This window comes from Myotis myotis, unplaced genomic scaffold (assembly GCF_014108235.1).
Source record: "Myotis myotis isolate mMyoMyo1 unplaced genomic scaffold, mMyoMyo1.p scaffold_m19_p_6, whole genome shotgun sequence".
NCBI classification, from domain to species: Eukaryota; Metazoa; Chordata; class Mammalia; order Chiroptera; family Vespertilionidae; genus Myotis; species Myotis myotis.
In genome coordinates, this window is record NW_023416368.1 from 70,360,342 (window position 1) to 70,368,150 (window position 7,809).

The 7,809-nt window shown below is 38.5% G+C and overlaps 1 pseudogene; it reads right to left on the reverse strand.

Annotated features, from left to right (window-relative positions):
* Positions 1-801, reverse strand: part of LOC118658491 — a 29,552-nt pseudogene extending 28,751 nt beyond the window's left edge.
* Between the last annotated feature and the right edge of the window lie 7,008 nt (positions 802-7,809).

Here is a 7,809-nt window from a genome sequence, read left to right on the forward strand (position 1 = left end):
TAAGGGATCATTAGAGGGTATTAGCCTGTGAGTTTTTCCCTCTACTTGCACTTTTACTTTTTTGTTTGTTTACTTTTACTACATCAGTGAACCTCAGCTCCTAAGCGTGACAGTCCTCCTGCCTGAGCGTGATTGGGACCAAATGGGGTCATCTCATCATTCTAGACAGCTGTTCACAGTTCCAGTCAAGAGATAGAATAAGCTCAGAAAGGAGAAGAGAACTTCAGCAAAAGCTGGCCACTCTATGATTTAATTGTATCCATTTATAAAAAGTGGTATTAGTAGTTACTTAATAAATAATACCAATAGAATAGATCATTTTCTTAGCATAATGATCCCTTTCAGCAAGGTAAATGCATACTCAAAGATAAGACATTTAATGTAAAACTGTCAAACCAAAAGCCAAGCTTTAAAAAAAAAAAGAAACAGGCTATCATCTTTTCAATATGCTACATCAGTTATGTGGCTTGTGATTGTGCCCAAATGAGCATTTAGCTTTCTTATGTTTTTTCCTCCTTGTAATTGCTTAGTTTTGGAGGGAGGTGGGCAGTAAATAATTTTACTACTCGTTCTCAGGAGTAAGAAGGATTTTTTGCTTTACTGTGCCTGGCTCTTCCTGAACAAGGACTGAGCTTCCTGACCTTTTCAATGGGTCCAGACAAGTCCTAGAAACTGCTCCTTCAGACCTTGATGCTCTTTTCTGTTCATCACATCCCCTGGGATTTTCTTTACCTGCTTTACCTCCAAAATCTCTTCTTCCTCAGGAGGTAGCAGGGCCCCTTCTTGCTGCTCAGAGACCATGCGAGGTTGCGTTCTTTCCAGGGCCAGTCCTGCATGTGTCCATGAGCCCACACCAGCTCATTACGGGGCGCTTCCTCGACCTCAGCCAAGGTTCTGGTTAGATGGATATCGCGCATGGAGCCAGAGGAGAGGTTGCCCACATCCAGCCTGAGGACTTAGGATTTCTTCTTGTCTCCTCATACATGAACTATGTGAATGCCGTGGGGCCATTCTATTCATTGGCCGCTGAGTGCCCTAGCTCATATTTCCTCTTTTTGTGCCAAAGTTTTCTTAGCTTCTGAACTATTTTTCTTAAGGAAGGCCTATCACTCCAGGTTGCCTGGAAAGATGAAATGCAAAGACCCTAGGGTCTGATTTGTAAACTCCTACCCTCTGATTCATCACCTGACAATATAGTATTAAACATTATAATATGACAGAAAACAGTTGAACCACTAAATTTCTCTGGTCTAAGCATCCTAAACAGAGACTAGGGTGCTATAAGAAAAATGTTTGGCATTTCAAATTAAGTGGATTTTTAAAAATGTTTAGTTTTTGCTAATCCTCACTGGAGGATATTTTTCCCATTGATTTTTAGAAAGAGTAGAAGGGAGGGAGGGAGAGACAGACAGACAGGTAAGCAGCCATGTAAGAAGACACATCAATTGGCTGCCTCCCGCACGTGCCCCTGGAGCCAGGGATGACACCTGCAACCCAGATATGTGCCCTTGGCCAGGAATCACACCCAAGACCCTTTGGTGCATGGGCCTGCGCTCTAACTACTTAGTACCACTGGCCAGTGAAAAATAAGTGGCTTTTTTTAATGACTGCAGGGCTTTCTCTAGCGTTTGACAGAACACGTTTGTTTTCTTTTTGACTGTGTGGATGAAAGGGGGCCACATGCTAACTTGGCTAGTTCAGGGGAAGCCTGCGTGGTGGCCTTGCAAACTCAGAGACCTACAGTAACCACAAAGTATGGTCTGAAATTAAAACTTTTTAAACCAACAGCAGCTTATTGTGAGTAGTCATGTCCTAGGCCACTGGTCGGCAAACTCATTAGTCAACAGAGCCAAATATCAACAGTACTTCTTCAAAACAGACTCACTCAGGCCGAAAACTGACTTCTGTGCATGGGCCACGAAGTTTCAATCACACTGTACGTGCGCAGCCCACGTGGTATTTTGTGGAAGAGCCACACTCAAGGGGCCAAAGAGCCGCATGTGGCTCGCGAGCTGCAGTTTGCCGACCACTGTCCTAGGCCAGCATCTTTCCTGAAGAAGGTCAATCTTTACCTTAACTGAGCTGGTCCATTATCTTTCTGCATCTTTGATAACATATTCTTGCAATGTCAAAATAATTTTTCTTTTTCAGGACCCCTCAAAGCTCAGGTACCACTCTGTGGAGACCACAAATCCCCTCATTGTTATAGGTAATTGTTGACTGTTAACTCTCCTGCACCCACCTAAGTAAAAGAAGTCTGTGACTATCATTTTACTTTTTATTCAATCTGAGAAGTTTCCCCGCTTTGCTTTCTCCCACCTTCCTAATCTATCACCAATGGATTTCATGTAACCCACTTGCATCTCCTCTGTTGATTGTAATGTATAAAATAAGATGCAAAACTGCTGTTCTCTGGAGCATTATCACAATCCATTGAGATTCTGTTTCCCAGCATTTGTTGACAGTTTGGCTCAAATAAACCCACAAAAATTCTTCACAGGATTGAAAGTTTCTTACATTGACAATTGGCCAAAAGCCCATGGTCTTGACTTGAAAGAAAACAACTCTGGGTACCATCACCACCACCTATTCAGCCAACATCAAATTTTATTGAGCAACCACTGAGTGCAAAGCATATTATACTACACATGCCAAGGAAATACATCTTTCTCTTCACACTTTAAAGGATGAATCCAAACAAATGGAAATACTCATTTTTAGTCACTCCTATGAGCACAATTCAAATAGGCAGGTGTGGGGTATATAGAGTGGCTCATTACAAAGGTCTTCAAATGGGAACATCTTTGCATCAGCTACTAGTTCTGTAAATTGTTTGAGTCCCTTACACTTAAAAATGGCATCAATACCCCACTGGTGTGGCTCAGTTCCATTCCAGGTCAGGGCACATGTCTGGGTTGTGGGCTTGAGCCCCAATATGGAGCATGGAGGAGGCAGACAATCGCTGATTCTCTCTCATCATTGTTTCTCTCTCTCCCTCTTTAAAATCCATAAAAACATATTTTAAATAAATAAATAAATAAATAAATAAATAAATAAGGCATCGAAATCCTTCAGGTTCTGTGGAAAAGGAAATAGGATATACCATTTGTTTAGAAGAGCGCCTCAATTTGATACTAATCAGGCAGCATGTATATTCATGTTTAACCTGCCAACCCATGGACTATTCTCATAATTATATGCTTAGTACCTAGTTTTACGCTCACCAAAAGTTTTCAGGGAGGGGGGTGGTCTAGTATAAAAGCAGGGTTTGAGACAGATAGACTTGAGATTGAATCCAATCACACCACTTATAGTCCTCTGTCTGCAGGTAAATTATTAACTCTTGCTTCCCTTTCTTTGTCTCTAAAATGGAAATAATAGCATTGAATTCATATAGTTGTGCATGGGAAATGAGATCAAGTGTGAAAAAAAAATTATAGAAAGCCTGAAAGAATTGATCCCTGAACAATCCCTAAACTATGTAAATAATGAAAGTTTCTGAGGCCAGCTATATTGTACTTAAATAAATGAAAACTACTATAATGGATATTTCTCAACTATTAGCTTGGTAAATATTTAAAACATTGATTCTAGCCAGTGTTGGTAGTAATCTGAGAACCTGGTCTTTATCATTGTTAATACGAATGTTCATGAGTACAAATTCTTTAATATCAGTTTGGCAATAATTTTATATGTATATATACTAACATATATTATATATATGTATATGAGCATATGTACATATATACACACATATATATGCTTATGTATATAAATTCCTAACCTAGAAACATCATGCAATTTATTCTACAAGATATATTTATATTTTTTGTTTTTTTTAGTTTTATTTTTTATTTTATTTTATTGTTTAAAATATTAGACAGTAGTACATATGTCTAGATATATTTACATTTGTAATGCTATCATTACATATATGTTAGTATATACTAAGTATACACATACTAAGATATTGACTGAAGCATATCCGTTACATTAAAATTTGTAACACATCCAGTTATGAATTCAAGTAATATGTAAAACAAAGTATTAAACATCTGGAGAAACTGGTATGAGAAATATGTATATAATTACCTGTTAAGTAAAAGTAGCAAGTTTTTATTTTTTTTATTTTTTTTATTTTTTTTTTTATTAAATCTTTATTGTTCAGATTATTACATTTGTTCCTCTTTTTTCCCCCCCATAACTCCCCTCCTCCCAGTTCCCGCCCCACCCTCCGCCCTCACTCCCCACCCACTGTCCTCATCCATAGGTGCACGATTTTTGTCCAGTCACTTCCCGCATCTCCCACACCCCTTTCCCCCCCAAGAATAGTCAGTCCATTCCCTTTCTATGTCCCTGATTCTATTATAATCACCAGTTCATTCTGTTCATCAGATTATTTATTCACTTGATTCTTAGATTCACTTGTTGATAGATGCATATTTGTTGTTCATAATTTGTATCTTTACCTTTTTCTTCCTCTTCCTCTTCTTAAAGGATACCTTTCAGCATTTCATATAATCCTGGTTTGGTGGTGATGAACTCCTTTAGCTTTTCCTTATCTGTGAAGCTCTTTATCTGACCTTCAATTCTGAATGATAGCTTTGCTGGATAAAGTAATCTTGGTTGTAGGTTCTTGGTATTCATCACTTTGAATATTTCTTGCCACTCCCTTCTGGCCTGCAAAGTTTCTGTTGAGAAATCAGCTGACAGTCATATGGGTATTCCCTTGTAGATAACTGAGTTTCTTTCTCTTGCTGCTTTTAAGATTCTCTCTTTGTCTTTTGCTCTTGGCATTTTAATTATGATGTGTCTTGGTGTGGTCCTCTTTGGATTCCTTTTGTTTGGGGTTCTCCGCGCTTCTTGGACCTGTAAGTCCATTTCTTTCACCAGGTGGGGGAAGTTTTCTGTCATTATTTCTTCAAATAGGTTTTCAATATCTTGCTCTCTCTCATCTTCTGGCACCCCTATAATTCTGATGTTGGTACGCTTGAAGCTGTCCCAGAGGCTCCTTACACTATCCTTGCATTTTTGGATTCTTTTTTCATTTTGCTTTTCCGGTTGGGTGTTTTTTGCTTCCTCGCATTTCAAATCATTGACTTGATTCTTGCGCTCCTCTGGTCTGCTGTCGGGAGTCTGTATAATATTCGTTATTTCAGTCCGTGTATGCTTAATTTCTAGTTGGTTCCCCAATATAACATCGAGGGTCTCATTAGTTTTCTTGTACATCTCATTAAGTTTATCGGCGGCTTCTAAACAGTTCTTGAGAGACCTTAAAAGTGTGGTTCTGAACTCTGTATCTTCCATTGACAATTTTGTCCTGTTTCTTTGTCTCCGCATTTTGTTATGCTTTCTTGGTGCACCCCCTAGTGGTCTTTGTGTGCAGTCTTATAGTTAAACCTTGATTGTTGTAGCTAATACCAGGGAGAGTTTGACCTCCAGGCCAAGTGGCTGTGAGAATCAGCTGTGTCTGCACTGAGAGAACTTCTGTCCTCTAGGGAGGTGCTAATCTAGCCTTTGCCTGAGGCTATCTGGCAAATGCCTCTGTGCAGGGCTTGGGCGGGGCGGGTCGCACAGGATCAACAGGGTGGGCCGGAGAGAGCAGTTATGGCGGCTCTCAGTCCTGTCCCCAGGGGCTCTGCCTCTCTGAGTCCCAGCAACCGCTGCAGACCTCAGAGAGAAAGCTGCACTCGCTCTGACCGAAGCCAGACAGACCTGCTTCTCCCTTTTGAGTCTGGGTCCCTAAAGACTCGCCTGTATCTGGAGCTCAGAGTCTGCGACTCCCTCCCGATTGAAAACGCCAACCGCGCCCTCCGCCGCAAGCCCGCTCCGCGCACTCCGCACCTCAGAATTTGACCTCAGCACTGCGCCTCCTCTGAGTGTCCGTATGCGTTTCTCTTTCCTCCTAGTTGTAGGACTTCCACTCAGCCAGCGTTCCTGTGGTTCTGGGTGATATCCGTTCCGTTTTTTAGTTTCACTTTTGAAGTAGTTGTTCAAGGCAGCAAACTCCGGCGTTAACCTATGCCACCATCTTGGTTCTCAAAAGTAGCAAGTTTTTAAAAAGTTATCCAATATAATCCTTTTTGGGAAAATATATGTGTGTATGCATACACTATATATGCATGAATATATTATATATATATATACATATATGTAAATAGAAATGTTTACATTCATGTATACTAATGTTATAAATACACTTGTGTATATGAATATATGTGTGAGCTACATATATATCTATATCTATATCTACACATATAATAGGAATAGATATCTATTTAATTATACAGGTACTCCTTAGAATGTGGTTATATCTGGAAAATTAAATTAGGTAAGATACATAAGTTATTTATACAAAACAAATGCTAGTTATAAATTAAATACTTAATTTTTTTTTAGTGACTTGAGAGAGAGAGAGAGAGAGAGAGAGAGATCAATCAGTTGTCTTTAGCATGGGATCCAACCCACAACCTGGTTCAGTGTCTTGACAGAGAATGGAACTTGCCCCTGTCACTTTTTGATGTATAGGACTATGTTCCAACCAGCTAGCCACACTAGCTGGCCAGGGATGAAATACTTTAAATTTTTTTTAAATGACTTGAATATGAAGTGAGTTTAGCAAAATGAGAGCAAAGAAAAGTCAACATCAATTTATCAAATACTCCACTATTTTATGGAGGTTGGACCCACCTTCCCAGGATAGAAAAAGATTGAAAACATATGTCACATAAATGAGTTTGTACTTCTGTGTGTTTTTTTTTTTCATTTGAATTTCCACAAATTCAATTATAACAGTACTAGTTTTACTTAAGAATTGAAGGGGAAGTCTTTGCTGTCCATCTTATTTTAATATTTATCATTTAAACTTACAATCTTGAGATTACAGAATAACAGTCCATTCTGTGCCACTTGAGAGTAATTTGCTGACTGGATGTCTCATCTTTCCTCTTCAGTATATATTTCTTACAAACAGGGACATTTTCCTATGTGACTAAAAAACACTGTCAAAATCAGTTGTTATAAATACTATCTGATCCTAGGCTGAATTCATGTCTTGGCGATGCCTTTTAGAGCAAAGGTTCCAGCTCAAGGGAGCTGTTGCCTTATCTCTTTGGTTTTATTCAGTCTGGGTGAGTTCGTCAGGCACTTATTGATTTTTATGACCTTGATATTTTGAAGATTACAAGATAGTTATTTTGTAAAATGTCCCTCAAGCCGCATTTGCCTGATGTTTCATCAAGACTAGATTCTAACTGTGTATCTTAGGTAGGAATATCAGAGAAATGTCATTCTATCTGTTGTTGTATACTTCTTGCATCTTTTCGGTTGGCTCGATATTTCAATTTGCTTTGTTACTGATTAAGTTCACTTTGCTCACTTTATTAAGGTACTTGAGGTCTGCCAGACTTCACTATAAAGTTATGCTTCCCTATCACAATTAATAAGCATTTTTTCTGGTAGATATATCATAACCATAGAACTCCCTATACCTCATTAAAAATTTCAATTTATTCAACTCTTTATTTATATCTATATGTGGTTTTGATTTCCTATTTTATGTAATGGGTTATTTTTTATTGCCATCATTATTCATTTTAATGTTCAAATTGCATACTGACCTTACTAAGCAGGTATTTTTATTGTCACATTTATCAGATAGAAAAACTGAAGTGTTGAGGGTAAATTATTTTTCTAAGCTCACTAATCTTACAAATGATTGGGGCATGGAATTAAACCTGAGTTATAGTTACTTACTTGAAATGATTAATCTTAATTTTTCATGTTCTCACACCCAATCCAGTACTCACA